The sequence below is a fragment of the Solea solea genome, chromosome 6 (assembly GCF_958295425.1).
Source record: "Solea solea chromosome 6, fSolSol10.1, whole genome shotgun sequence".
In the NCBI taxonomy this organism is placed as follows: Eukaryota; Metazoa; Chordata; class Actinopteri; order Pleuronectiformes; family Soleidae; genus Solea; species Solea solea.
Window position 1 is genome coordinate 25,245,461 of NC_081139.1, and position 15,935 is coordinate 25,261,395.

General features: G+C 40.4%; 1 protein-coding gene across 3 annotated transcripts in view; it reads right to left on the reverse strand.

Moving 5' to 3' along the window:
- sulf2a (sulfatase 2a) overlaps window positions 1-15,935 on the reverse strand; it is a 43,533-nt gene that overhangs the window by 16,969 nt on the left and 10,629 nt on the right. The gene's annotated exons all lie outside the window — the stretch shown is intronic.

The following is a 15,935-nucleotide window of genomic DNA, read 5'->3' on the forward strand; positions in this document are numbered from 1 at the left end:
ATCAAGGACTGGGTCTACTGAGCAGTAAAATCAACTTCTGACTCTTTTACCCTCCGACCTGTTTGCGGCTGCTTCACTTTACTGCAAATAGGCCACATATACTTACATTGATTTGAATTATCTTGTTTTAAGAAAAATAATTGGGTAAGCACATTTTGCTTGGCTAGAATGTTTGAAACTAGCTCCTAAAAATACATTTGCAGACACTTCAGACTGTGCTGTTTGTTACAAGAAAGAAAATCAGGCCATCACAGGTCCTGTTAGAAATGTTTCATGAGTCTTCCTTTACTGATCGAGCTATTTTTTCATGCTTTTCTTGCTTGTCAAGATCATTGTTTTTTAGGTTAAAAAAAGGAACAATTTCCCAGAAACTGGGCTTATTTTACTTTCTTGAAAATCAATTTTTGGAGTCGGCATTGTGTGAACTCATTTGGCATTGGTGTAACAGACATGTGTTTAAAGGTCACACACTCTGCAGTCTTAAAAACAGAGGTCAGTGATCGTGTGGATACATTTGAAATGAAACACAAAAGCCAGTTCTCTGCTGACACTCAGGAAGCTGAGAAAACCTTCCTTTTTTTATAAAGCATATCGTTAAGGCTGAACCAAGGGAACCTGGACTATCCCTTAATTATGCTGCCATAGGCCTGGACTGATGGGGACTGAACGCTCTATTACTATTAGTATTATTAGTATTAGTATTATTATCAGTAGTAGTAGTAGAAATTATTGCTATATTATGATTTCTACTGAAATCTATCATTTTCTACAACTATTCATGCTCCTGCTTGTATTAATGACATTGTAATTCTATAAAAATGGGTTTCTCTTCTCCTCTCTCTATAAAATCTGCCATTTAGGCAGAAACACAAGCCAACATGAGTAAATAAAAACTGAGCAAAACTCATTAAAGGCTGGGGGCCGTGAGAGGGGAGTTGCAGGGCCGTACACTTGCAGAATATAAGATCATAGGGAATAAGCTGAGAGGAAATGTTTGGGGGCCAAGGATCATCTGAGGTTACACTAATGCCAAGTGATGCCTGGAAGTCAGAACAGAGGAGCAAAGTTCTTCACTTGAGTTTCTCGCTTGTAAAGATGGTCTAAGAGACAGTAGCGCAGCGCTGCTGAATAAAAGTTTAATGTGGCTTATCTTTTATTGATAAGACTGAATTATAAATGCAATGACAACCAAGCTCGCCGTGTCACAGCACAGGCTGAATGGTAAGAAGGTGGCAAGAGTAGAGGGATACACCAGATCCACAGACAGGTAGTGAATATGACACTGTCCACCAGCACACATCTGTCCTCTCAGAGTCCAAGTGTGGCAGTGGGGGGGGAAGAGTGTGTATTATAAATCTTCCAAAGACTTTTCCCCCTATAAATAAAACACATAGAGTTTGAAACAGGCTCAAAGTCTGATTCATACAATCTACAGCCTCTTGAGAAGGAACACAGACAGAATACAGAAAAACCTGTTACATAGAAAAAAAGGAAATGTCATGCCATACATATGAAATTTAATCAGCAGCACAACCATAATGCAAATGAAATACGGAGGTGAGAAGCCACAGACTCTTGGATTCTCTATCACAAATGTGAGGGCTGGAGAGAAGAGGATGATGGAAATGTAAACTGTAAAATAGTAAAAAGAAGAGAGAAGCTTCGACTCTGCCATCGCAGGATTTTTCACAGGAAAACTAAGGATGCAGCGAGTACAAGTATGATGACACTGAGTAATTAATACAATTATAGCAAAATAAATAAGTAAATAATTTGTCTCCCTTTGACTGTGAACAAAATAAATGAGATACTATTGCTTTCTTTATTTTTGCTGTAAAATATTTGCTGCTTGACAAAGATGAATACAAGACTAGAGATGAATATTTCCAGGTATTTACATACAGATATCTTAACTTACAACTAGAGGGAAGATAGCCTGGTTTGTAACGGAGCACCACATTTGTAGGTGAGCAATAATATAGGAACAAATAGACTTGAATTAGACACATCCGGTTATTATTGGTCACCTGCTCAGCTCACTTGATATGTTAAGTGTTATCGGGGGCAGCAGTATCGGCATTGGACCGATTATCTTAAAGTATCAGTGCATCCCTCATGAAAAGTACTGTACTTTACATACAAAACAGTAGGGCTGTAAACTCCTCATCGACTGGTCGATTTATTGCCGTGAAATTAATAATTTCATACAGTCTATGGTTCATTTCATCAGGAGCACCCCTGTTCCACAGGTAACAGTATGTCTTCACAGAGCACCCCAGTTGTTTTCAGTGTTTTGGATTAGCCCAACCCACTAGAGACAGATAGACTAAAGAACGTCTGGTGGTTTTGTTTAATTTTGATCGTTTAATTTTAAGCTGCAGTCAGTCGTCCTCTAACATCCATGTCAAAAAAAGTCGAATGCAAAGCTCGACTACAAACATGGCATATCATATACTGCAAAAATGCTAAGCTAACTTGTCTTTTGATTAAACAAATATATCAGAATTGGCATATTTCAATGTTTTAAAACAAACCAGCAAAGATTAAATAGACACATCCGCATCTGAATGTGCTATCAAGCAAACAGCTTTGGTGCACGCTGGTTTAGTTAATGTGTGACTTTGTTCCCACAGGTCTGTCTCTCTGTGAACAGATCTGCTAAATCCCCAACAAAAGTTGGTATTCAGATGCAAATTCCACATCAACTTGCATCCACTCCTCGCAGAGAAGTTTGTGTGGGTGTCTCTAAAAGTGTGTGTGTGTGTGTGTGTGTGTGTGTGTGTGTGTGTGTGTGTGTCAGAGCAAGGAGTTTACAATTTGCAATACAGCATGGAAGAGGCCATGGTTTGCTGCCATCTTTCATCAATCATTCTCAGCGTGCAAATCGCTGCGCTACCAGTACCTGGAAAAACAAGTCCAAAATCATTAGACTCAAATGGGCTCGTCAGTATCACACCTCACTAACAAAATATATTAAGTTCCTCAGCGGGGTAGTTTTTGCTGAGCACTAAAACACTTGGTTTCAGAAAGACACACAATAGTCTTTGAGGTGCAGGAATGTGGACCATCAGCCACACACTGACCCAAAAGTGAGGATTCAGGTTTGCACTGGATCACTGGATCACTGGATCGGATATCCTAAAGATACAAATGGAAACTCCAAAACAATCCAGAAATCCTATATATTACATGCTTCACTATGCATCCATCCTGATGGGTAAAGCCAGAGTTACACCTATCCAAGAGATGCAGTGTGTCGACAGAGCACTCTCCCCGAGCCGGATCCATGTTTGGATGAAGTGGAGTGGGAGGGTGGCTAAACAAAGGGTCTTTACCAGGAGAAGCCAAACATCCACTGATCAACACGTAAGCCACACTTATTTTGAGAGATATTTGCCAACAGCTTGGTCATGTTGCTTGTAATCACACACTGTCCACACTGAGGAGGGAGGACTGGATTACAGGCGCCAATTCAGCGGTGAGGAGACTTATTGCAGAGGATACAGTACAGTCAAGTGCTATGGCGTGATATTCACCTGTCCAGTAGAGCAGATGCACGCATTAATGCATTACATGGGTTCATCTGCAGAAAAGGTCACGTCGTTCACATTCGGTCTGACAATGGGACTCATTTCAGGAGCAGAGAGAGAACTCAAGAGAGGTACTCACATCCCTGAATCAGGAGTGTCTGTGTGGATCCTGGGAGCTGATTGATTCGGCACAGGAGGTTCCAGTATTAAAGCGCTGATCATCCCAGCTGCAGTGGACTTCCCTTCAACCAGTTGGAGGCAAACTGCCAGCAGCTGTATTGTGCCTGTGTTTTTAATAAACCTGTAAAATGGTTTGGTTAATTTGATGCTGGTGGTTTATTGGGAGTCTCCTTATTGTTTTCGCCATCAGGTTTTCCCCGAGGCCTGGTTGAAACACTGCTGACTTTGTTGTGAACGTGGGCTGTTGCTGCTGAAGCTGTCTGAACCCCTGCTGCAGCATGCAACTTAAACAGCACTTTTTTTCTCCTACTTTATGGGAATATTCTATTTAATTATTATTAAATGGTCATTTTTCTTTGGTTTGATGAAAACATGTTGTCCTTAAATTTGAAGAAAACAAAAATTTTAAACAAGAGTAGGTTTATTTTGTATTATAATACAGCAGTAAGAAGTATATGCATAAAGCAGATTGTAGAGAACACACCACTAGACTGATTGTCGAGATTATTGTGGAGTTACAGACATGAATGATGTTCAGAGCTACGTGCAGATTATTGTCACCAAACCTTTGTTTTTAGTTAAGACACTGACGACAACAGAAGGACATTTTATTTTAATCATCAATTCACAACTGGCTACTTTGAAGCAAATTAAGTAAATGATGACGTAGGAACAATGAATGCATATAAGATTGAGGAGTAATGTGTAATCTAGGTTTCTCAACAATTGTGTTGCTGTTTATCTGTTTGTTGAATGACACGTCCATGTTTATCTATGTATTTATTATATTGTTTTTGGTTTCTCAATGGACTTGCTCAAAAATATTGTTATGCTAGTATATACTGTTTCATTATTTTTCTTATCAGGTAATGTCGCGTTGATATATTCGTAATTAAAGCTTGGTATTCATTTACAGTATCTGATCAGACACATATTCCTCACATTGACTCAGAGCTACATTAGAAAGTGTTTAATTTCCATATCAGAAATCATCCACATCCCTCCCAGGGCTGCAGCAATTAGTCGTCATTACCAACATTGATTATTAGAATGAAATTGTCAACGTGTTACATGAAAACACTGCCTCTGTCATATCATGTTCACTCACCGCGGAATACTACAGGAAGTGATGGGGTTTTCTGAACCAATGAAAATCTACATGTTATGTCCATTACACTTAACAATCGCCTGTTATTACACACTAATAACAGACCGACAAATATCACTGTTGACCAATTACCATCAAGTATGCAACCATTTCAACCAAGTCATGAGCTATTACATGAGTAGCTGTCGTAACATTATTAGTATTTATTCTGAATAAACAGAAATAATTGTGAATTGCATTAAAATTCAAAATATAAGTCCCTAAAAACTTCAAAAATTATACACTGACTGTGGTGAAAACTTAATTAACACTCTCCCTAGGGCAGGGGAGTCAAACTCAAATGACCTGAGGGCCTATGAGCGTCTAATCTGGTCAAGAGGGGGGCCGATCTAGAGAAGAATATGATTTACCAATATTCCATCATATATAATAAAGATATCCATGACTATATTTCGCAGAATTTCAGTACAAAAGTGCTCGTTTTGAAATGGAACGATGTCTACCTCTGTATAATGATGCAAAATAGATCTATGAATATCAAAAACAGAGAAATAAATCTAAAATGAAGTCAATAATAACATGGACAACTGTAATTAAAACACCAAACAGGCTTTTATACATATGTCATTAATAATGTAATTTAATGTTGAAGGCAACACATTTACTACTGTGATAATAACAAACAAATGTCTTATTGTTATTACTACTAAAAAAAAATTAAAGGTAATATGGTGAATTTAGAGTGTCCAATTTGCCTAATCCCCAAATCTGCATGTTTTTGGTCTGCGGGAGGAAATTTCAGAACCTGGAGTAAACCCACGCACACACGGGGAGAAGATGCTCGATAATTAGATTGATAACAGGAATTATATAGAGCCTTAAAGCAAGGAACGCTATACACATTAATACTAATGGCTAAAGATAAAGATTGTGCCCCAACAAGGCATCTCTGGCAAAAATAGAGCACATTCCCAGAACCATACTAAAGAAAAAAATATTTCAGCTCAAAAACAGTCTTAACATTACACGGATAAAGTTGTAATAATTATGAGAATATACATTCTTTTCATCTTTTTTGTAGTGTACAAGATGTGGCAGCTAATTCTTAATTGCAATGTCATATGGCTTCGAATCAATATGCCATGAAGCACTGAACCTTCTGTTTTTGTACTGTTGTTCCAATCCTTCTGGATCCAAAAAGTCCAAAACTCTAAAAGTCTGTCATAGTTTAAACCCGGATTAAGTGGTTTTGTTTTTGTTTACCAGTGAGGATGAGGTCGGGCAAACTCCTGAATGTTTGGGCCCAATTCTCCAAACATCAGACATGAGTTCATGTCCCACAACACCTTCTCGTCGCCAACTAAAAAGCCTGAAAGGATATTCAGAAAATCTGGTTTAAAATAGCGCCTCCAAGTTACTTTTATAAACGTGCCTTAGCTTCCTAATCACTAACTTTAATAGTGGTGGATGACACGAGATAAAGCAGAGGCTGATCCCATTCACTGGGAAGATTTCATTTAGATTTCCCTCAGGTTCTGATATGCTTGGCACTCAGCAGAAATCCTCAGGAGACAGTCACAACCTGTGCCGCAATTTCCTGTTTGAATACAGACACAAAAGAGCAGTGGTTGGGCTTTGACATTGAGAAAAATAACATTTCTGCTGCGAAGAAGCGAGTGTGACATTTGAATGTTGGACTCAGTGTTTCTTCGTTGTTTATTATAAGATTTAACATTATCTTGTGCTTAGCCATTGTTAGCAATATCAGTTAATAACAATGCTCGACAGCACAGTGTCGTATTTATGGTTAAAAATGTGAGTTTTCGTGTACGAAAAACGATGTGTATGAATGAATTGTATGATGATTTACTGAGAAACAAATATGCTATGCTATGAAGAAGAACTATGCTGTATTTTAACAGCTTCCCCGTCATCGTGATGGTTAATGTCTTGGTGGTGGGAAGACTGGGGGTTGTATCCACTCCCCCTACTGTCTCTATGTTAGTGGAAAACCACTCTTACAAGATCAAAGGTCTCATGGAGTCTAAACATCGCCTTTTTCCGAACGGCGAGAACTGATTATTAACACAGAAGCATGCAAAACGCTCGCTGTTGCACTTTTAAACTCCATTATAAACAAATGCACATGGCCAGGAGTGGGGAGTGCCTGTGGTGAGTTTTTACAACAGTGAGGATGAAGCAGAAGACACAAGGGGGCGCTCCATAGAGAAAAAGGTGAAAAACCGACCAGACACAAGTTATACTTTAAATGTTCTCATATGTTTAAATTGACCTCACTAAGACAGGTTTGAATCCAAATTCCACGCACACACGCACTAATAGAGGTTTTCCTCCTCTTTATCCAGCGCCTGTGGGATGAACTGGAGCAGTGATGACTGTAAACCAGACTAAGATTAAACAGCCCACATTAGTGTCTGACCTCACTAATGCACCTGTGACTGGATGAGGGCAAAGGATCCAAAGTATTGCAGTACAAGATGTTCAAGCACCTTCAAACACATTCAATAATGAAACATCTCCGCACTGCACTTCAGCGTCCACATACGTCGTCCGTGTAGTTTCCTGTTTTGATTGCTGACTTGAGGCGGAAATATAATATAATATTAATGAGCATGAAGAGCCACATGGCCTCGCAGTAAAGACCCAGGTTCACAACCCACCTATCGCCCCATGTCAGCTGAGACTGGCACAGCTCCCACTCCACTCCCGCGACCCTCATGGAGGATAAAGCGGGAGAAGATGGATGGATGGATGGACTTAGACAAACTGCCCTCACACGTCACCTTGTGGTAGTGATAGTGATGATCTCCACCTCTGCAACTCTATAAACCTCAGGGCCCATTATCTTTTAAATGGTTTCAGCGCAAGAGAGAGCGATGAGATGTCGGCAAATAGGTGGAAGAAATAAGTGGGTGAGAAAGAGAGGGAGGAAGGGAAAGAGAGAGAGAGGGAAAGAAAGAGACTATGATGGTGTCAGCTCAGACAAAAGGCCCCAGTCATGATATATTCTCGCTGGAGAACAAAGAGCTCTGACAGACTCCCTCAGTTTCTCTGTTGACTATAAATGTGAACCATATGCACCCACCCACACACACACACACACACACAGACACACACACGTGTAAAAACAAGATTTGGGCTAATTATCTCTGATTCTGAAGCAAATGAACACAAGCATATTGTTATATTGTTCTCAAATAGTTTGGCCCCAGCAGCAGCATCAGCAGCACTGGAGGAGCATCACACTGCTACTGTCTGACTTTTTCACTCGTCCAGGTTCAACAAAACAACTCAACAGTCAACATATTCCTAATAATGAGCTTGGATTGCAGCCAGCGTCGTCAAAGCGGCTGCTGCTGCTGCCGCTGCTGCTGCTGCTGCTGCTGCCGCCGCCGCCGCATACTTTGGTGAGTGAATTCAAGTCTTCATCCCTTCACTTTCATTCACTCCACCTCGCTCTCACTCTGTTTCCAGCAGCAACACAGTGGCATCCACGGCTAGCGTGGTGGTCTGCAGGTTTTCTGAGGGTCTGCAGCAGGGTCAGGGCATTAACCCTTCCTCCACTGCACCCTTGCAATGTGCTCCATGAGACTCCCAAAGAGACCACAGAGATGTTAGAGAGAACACAAACAGAGCCCTGATTGTCCCTGACTTGGGTTCGACCCCCCCCACACACACACACACAGCCCAACCCCCCCAGGGTTTAAGACTCAGAGAATGAGCAACTGTCAGGGGTGTTTTGTAAATACGTTGCTGTTTTCCCTTGACATAGGTTTATTCAGACGTCTGAGGGAATGGTGCCTGCTTTGCAGTCTGCGAGTGTCCTGCCTTTCCTGTCCTATTGAGCTCTGTATGGGAAAGCCATTTGTGGTGCATGTGAAAGAGCGGCACGTCGCCAGCTCCTTTGAGACGGGGGCCGACAGCAGAAACAAGTGAGCAAGCTGGTGGACAGGGCAGCCCGCAGAGTGATAGCTGTTTCTTATTGGCACTTACTGACCAGAGGCAAAGCCCCCCTACAGTGTGTTACATCTCGCTTAAATGGATTACAAACAAATCAGCCTGGGACCTTTGTTCCACCGACCACCTCACTGAGACCTTCATGCAGCCTTGTGACTTCTGTATCACATTCTCTAACTGTTGCACTGATGACAAACCAAACATCACTCACAATGTGCTCCGTAAAAACATCAGACTGGGATAAACATGGTGATATCTATCTACTCGTGGTAATGCACAGTTCATAATCTGCACATTAGATCATTTTGTTTGTTTCAACTATCATTTGTTGTGTTTTAATTCCATGCCATTCCTTCCACATTAGCACCATTACGATTCATCTTAAGTAAACAACTGCCATCTGCTGCAGATGTGATCATACTTTTGTTTTTCTTTACCTAATAAATAATTGCGTTCAGTGACTTCAGACCTGGTGTTTAATTTTGTTCTGAGAGATCAGATGAAAGCCATTAAGTACAACTGTTCACACCTATTAACATTATTAACATGCTTCTTGGTTACAATTCACAATTCACCCCGCCCAGCCTCTCCCCCCCCCCCAAAAAAAGAAAACAACAACTCTGGAGTTCACCACATTCCATTTGAGAAGTTGGAAGAAAACATGCAAATGTATGCACTCTTAAACTCCTCCTTGTATGGACAGGCTCACGTGACACACACGTGACGACATTCTTATGCAAGTGTAGACATAAATCTGTCCTCAGGGTGCATCACAGAACATTAACACTGATCAACACACGACTTCTTTTTATTTCATGCTGCAGCAGCGTGAGCATCGCTTCAATTTACTCAGCTCCTCACAAGTTCTTTCTGTCTGCGTCACTCATGCAGACACATGTACACACACATTCTTCATTTCCATAATCATCATAACTAAAAGCCTAACCCTTAATCTAATCTTAACTTAAACCCAATCGCCCTAAAACCCTCAAAAATGTCCCCACAAGATCAAAACGTCCTCACAAAGATGATCAGAATCAATATTTGTTTTCACAGCCCAGTACACACACACACACATCACAGACTCACAAACATTATTTCTTTAAACATTATTTCTGTGTGCTATAGTGAGATGGAGTCACAAATGGTCAGTGAGACACATCCAGGATCCAGTCGTACACAGAAGGGAGATTTAGCATGCGGTGGTGGGGGCCATCTTTGCTGGTGTTAAGCACACCCTTGGGGGTTAGAGAGGTGACGACCACTTCTTTACTTCTCGTCTCCTCCCATTCTGGGTGCTAACCCCCTGTTCTTCAGCAGCTGGCTTTCTCCTGACCCTTTTGTTGATGGATTATTGGGGTTTTAGAGACACACACACTCACTGGTCCTTCCCTCCCCTATCAGAAGCACACTGGGGTTTAAGATTAGAGCACAGAGGGGAGACCTTCACACAGTGATCTTAATTACAGAAGCTTTCTATGTATGGCCACTAAAATTCCCATGTTCCCAAATTTGTGTGACTCAAAAATGACCTCATGCAGAGCACTTGTCTACTTAGGGAATGTGGGTTTCACAGCAGGAATGTTGAACTTGAATAAAACAGGGCAACGTTTTTAAACCTAAAACAACACATTAGGTTTAAAAGTTCACCGAGAGCAAACATTAACATGTGTAGTTATCATGACAGTAATACTTTCTAAATGATCCACAACAATGAAAAGTCACTAACACATGCTGCTTTATACAGGACAGCAAACATTCTGACATTCACCCATGCACACAGCGCGTCTATGTTTCCATCGCACATCTTTCATACCCGTGCAAAAGCTGCTGGCACAGCCCTCAGAACAACATGTGACAAGCCAAGCCAGGCGTCGAACCCACAAGCTTCCATTTGAACAACAACAACTCGCTCTATAGCCCATGTGAAAAACATAAATACGTAAATAATCCCACAGGCACACGCACACACACATTGTGAGTGAATAGCCACAGGTCTGCATCACCTATGGCACAGCTGCTCACACTCACCATCTGTCTGTCCTGACCTGTGATGGAGTCTGTGCAGGGAGCCTATAAGTGGTCAACAAAGGGGGTCCCTGGCATTCTGCCAACCCACTAATGACAGCGAAGCTCCAACCGTCTCTCCTGTGGACTCTTGAGGTCTCTCTGTGGTGTTTGGGTATTGATATTGTACTGAGTTGCAAAGGCCTTGGCAGCCTTTTAATGAAGGCTCAGATTGATCAGGCACAACTGTGGATGATGCTTATAGGCCATCACTGAGAGGGTGACCTCTCCCTCTGTGTCCTCTCCCTCTGTGTCACTGACTGAGGAAGGAGACAAATACTCACAGGACACTGCATTGTCCTCCATTCATTCAGACTAACTAGACAAAGCTGTATCACTATACTATACACATCAGGTTCTAATGTGTGTTGGAATGACAATAAAGAATCTTGAATCTTGAACCAGACCCTCCCCTACCCAGGAACGAAACTTAGATAAAAAAAAAAGACTCAAAAGCCGAGTGGACGCAGCAAAATGTTCTAAAATGACAGATCTGTTTGTAAGCACAAGCTCCACCTCAGCAGCGGGTGCAGGGCCGTCAGCGACATGAAGAGTGCAGAAGTAGCCCCATCGAGTGCATAAGTGCACAGCTCTAATGTGCAAGTAGCTATTCAGGTGGATGAGGAGGAGAGAGATGAGACCCAGAGGGACGAGACCCAGAGGGACAGATTACAGAGCTGTGTGTGTGTGTGTGAGAGAATTGCCTTTATAGCCTTTGTTTTCAAATAATGCTATGAGGAGACTTGATGTCCAGTGTTATGTTAGCTTGCCATAAAGTAATAGTAATAGCAGGTGTTACAGCTTACAGTTATTATCATGTAATATTAGTGAAACATTGCTTTGCTGATGATTAATCATTGGTAGGTAGTATGGCTGCAGCAATTATTCAATTAATCGATTGCTAATCAATGACGGTTTTAGAGTTGTTGTTTTTTAACAATTAATACAAGCGTTTGGGATTTTTCAGTTTCTTAAATGTGAATATTTATGGTTTCTTTGCTCCATTTGACAAAAAAATCATTAAAACTGAAAAGACATTTGAGAACATCATGATTTCCAGGTTTGTTAAACAGTGATAGACTATTTTCAACATTTTATGGACAAAAGAATAGTGAGTGAGTAGTGAAAGAGCATGGTCACTCTCTTCCATGTGCCTTACTGCGCTTTATTTTAATTTTTGAAACAACACAAGGTGTGCATGTATCCTCTGGTATGTCATATCGCATAAATAATTATGGAGGATCGCCATGGCCATAAATGCCAGGGCACACAGCTCTCATCGAGTGTATCTGCTCCACATGACTCTCTGTGTTTAGATCTCATTCACTCCCATGCTGCACAGAGGAAGTCATCTGTTTTATGTCATCAATGTCATTATTATTATTATTATTATGAAAACTTTGAGGAGTGAATTTTACTGCAGCCATTCAGCAGTTTGATGGTAGAAACACTTCATGTCCCCGCTCTGCTGTTGAAGTCAGGTCTGATAGTATTGCTTGGCAAAGTACACTAACCCTACGGGGCAAAACAACATAACAGAAATATATCCTGATAAAGCATCTGCGATGACTTTTCCTCATTTTAAACATCCTATTTGTTATATTAAATATAATTGTGAAATACACTAAATATTATAACATAAATTTGATATATCGATTAAAAATTTAAAAAAAGTCAAACTTCTTATAGTCAATTTCATTGTTTCTAATACATGTAAATATCCTTCATTTAACATTAAAAGTGCAGCTTTCCATGCATGTGTGAGAGCAGCTATAGTTAAGATTTAGTAGATAAATATTTAAAGGTGCTGCCTGTTGGCCTCTGTAAAGGCACTCCAACTTTCCATCCTTCCTGCACCCTCCACCTGTCTGACTGCACAGGCTCATGTCAAGGTCACAGCTGTGGCCTCTGGGACTGCACTCTGTCCTATTAGCCTTCCATTAGGAGGCAGTCAGAGAGACAGCCAGCTGTCGGCCCCGCTGTGCTTGTGATCATGACCCCGGCTCAGACTCTGGACCCTCGGGGATCTACAGCGGTGATCAGGGTGCAGGCAGAAATGAGACTGCTGCTCACCACTCTGGGGAGGAGAGGAGGCTGTGACTCTGCTGGCCTGGCCTGGTTAGTCACACTTAAAATGACATTACCAATCATACTCATATGGGAGAAACACCTTTGGTGGCTTTGGAATATACTGTTAACAGCAGCATGAAAAATGTTTTATTATATATGATCAATTACTGTCAGGAGCCACACGGGTGGTGTAGTGGTTAGCACACTTGTCTTTGCAGCAAGAAGACCTGGGTTTGAGCCCCGGTTGGAACAAGGCTCTTTCTGCATGGAGTTTGCATGTTCTCCGTGTGTGTGTGTGTGTGTGTGTGTGTGTGTGTGTTTTCTGTGGATTTATCCCACAGTCCAAAAAAAACATGCAATATGAGGATTCGGTAAATTGGACTCTCTAAATTGCCTGTAGGTGTGAGAGTGAATGGTTGAATGGTCGTTTGTTTCTATGTGAGGACAAAGCGGTAGAACATGGATGGATGGATGTATTCCCGTCACGTTGTTATTAATATAATGAGGTCCATGAGCCAGAGTTTGCATGCACCATACACACACATTGAATACCATCTTTCACAAGGCTTAACACCGTCTAATCTGTTCTAGCTCGGAGTGAAAAGGTTGTTTGTTTTTATTGTACAGCTGTAAGTGAAAAAGAAAGAAACTCTGGAAAAGTACCAATGTACTGAATTTATAAGAATAAATTGGAGAATACTAAAAATACTATGTTGTGATAATGTTCTTCTGCACACACCGCTCACGGCAATCTGCTCATCCTTTCTCTCTCAGTCCTCTCTCTCTCTCTCTCTCTTCTATTAAATATGTATTAGCAACTCCTTGATCAGGTTCATCACCCCTGTGTTGTAATTAGTGCTGTGTCAGTGCGCCAAGTGTGCCCCATCTCACTAATGGAGTCATTACAGCACCATCAGCCGGCTCTCTGACCTCAGCCCCCACATATCTCCAGCCCACCTTTCACACCGTCAGGACATAAAGCATCAGACAGGACAGGGAAATAGACGCGGCTTTTCAACAGCGGCTGGATTAATAGATGCCCATAACCTTTTTACTGTGGATGACAGCGAGTGAAAAGGTCAATCAGATTCATGAGAAACGCGTTGTGGATGAAATGAACGTCTGAACTCAATAACTGTTGTACAGCACCAGGAGCTCTGTTGCCCTCTTCTATATGTGAAGCATAAAAAGCATTCAAAATAAATGGGAGCAAAGCCATTTCAAGACACACATAAAAATGTCCTGTAAATTCACACAGTAAGCAGACAAGAGAGCGACAGCGGATTCAATTCATTATCCCCAAAGGTAAACACTACATTTTCAGCACTATAATCCACTCACAAGTCTGCAAGACACGGCTAATCACCGCTAACTAAATCATGTTTGCTGAAATATTCAAAGACTAGACTAAGAATACAATCATACTGTATATCCTGTTCATGAGTCAGAGTCAGATATTGCAGGACACAATATTTCACAATACAAACTTCACTATTTAAATGTAGAATACGGCATTGTCAAAACACAGCAGCTCCATACATGATGAGATTAAAAAGATTAAAGAGACTAAATGAAGAAGGTGAACTCAACATAGACTTATTATTTTTATCTTAGTCCCATACTTTTTCTTTTTTTTTTAAGGTTTTATTTACCTGATATTTTATAACGCCATCCACTTCAAACTGACAAAAACATTTAAAACTGTTATTTCCATATACAACATTTGATTTGAAATTTTATTTAGATCGATATTATGACTTTTATTTAGATCGATATTATGACTTTTATTTTGATAGATATTATGACTTTTATTTAGATAGATATTATGACTTTTATTTTGATAGTATGACTTTTATTTAGATAGTATAACTTTTATTTAGATAGTATGACTTTTATTTAGATAGTATGACTTTTATTTAAATAGATATTATGACTTTTATTTAGATAGTATAACTTTTATTTAGATAGATATTATGACTTTTATTTTGATAGATATTATGACTTTTATTTTGATAGTATGACTTTTATTTAGAAAGTATAACTTTTATTTAGATAGATAGTATGACTTTTATTTAGATAGATATTATGACTTTTATTTAGATAGTATAACTTTTATTTAGATAGTATGACTTTTATTTAGATAGATATTATGACTTTTATTTTGATAGATATTATGACTTTTATTTTGATAGATATTAATACTTTTATTTTGATAGTATGACTTTTATTTAGATATTATGACTTTTATTTAGATATTATGACTTTTATTTAAATAGATAGTATAACTTTTATTTAGATAGATGTTATGATATATTATGACAGTCTCAACGTTGGCTTGAGGACATTTTCAACATCTGGATAAGTGTGTACCCATGTTCTCAATTACAAGACAGCACATTGTGCAGTGTGGGATGATGCACAGTGATCTTATGGCTCTGAAAACGTGGCTTCATGGATTGTTAAACACTACTTGGTAAGAGATGTGAGTCTTCAACCAGGATCTCCACCAGCCTCCCTGTTTTTACACAGGCTGGGCGGAGATGACATATTTGGTGTCATCCTGTGTTTGATAATCTTGTTAAACGTGGCTTTGATTAAACGCCATTAAAGCAATTATCTTAACAGCTGGAGAACCGATGGGAAGACGGGACCTTTTGTACAAGGATGTAGGGTGTGGGTATAGCGCACATACACATACACGAGCTGACACGCGACAGAAGAGTGAACACTTTCTGTGTTGTTACTATAAAGCTTGGTCAGAGTGGAGAGTGGCCTGTCTGTGTGTGGTGCCGCAGGTTGGCACACTCACATGGGGCTTTATTGGGGTGCCATGCTGAGAGTCAGGCAACATGCCCAGTGTTGACAAAGCCTGGTTTTGCCTGCTGTCAGCCCATTCTGTGTGCACCCGGTGGAAAGAATCAATTAGGCTGAGCTCACAACAGAGCACTTTAATATTTGACTTTTAATCAGTGGGTAAAAGGCAGGCTGCAGCAAGCTGCCAC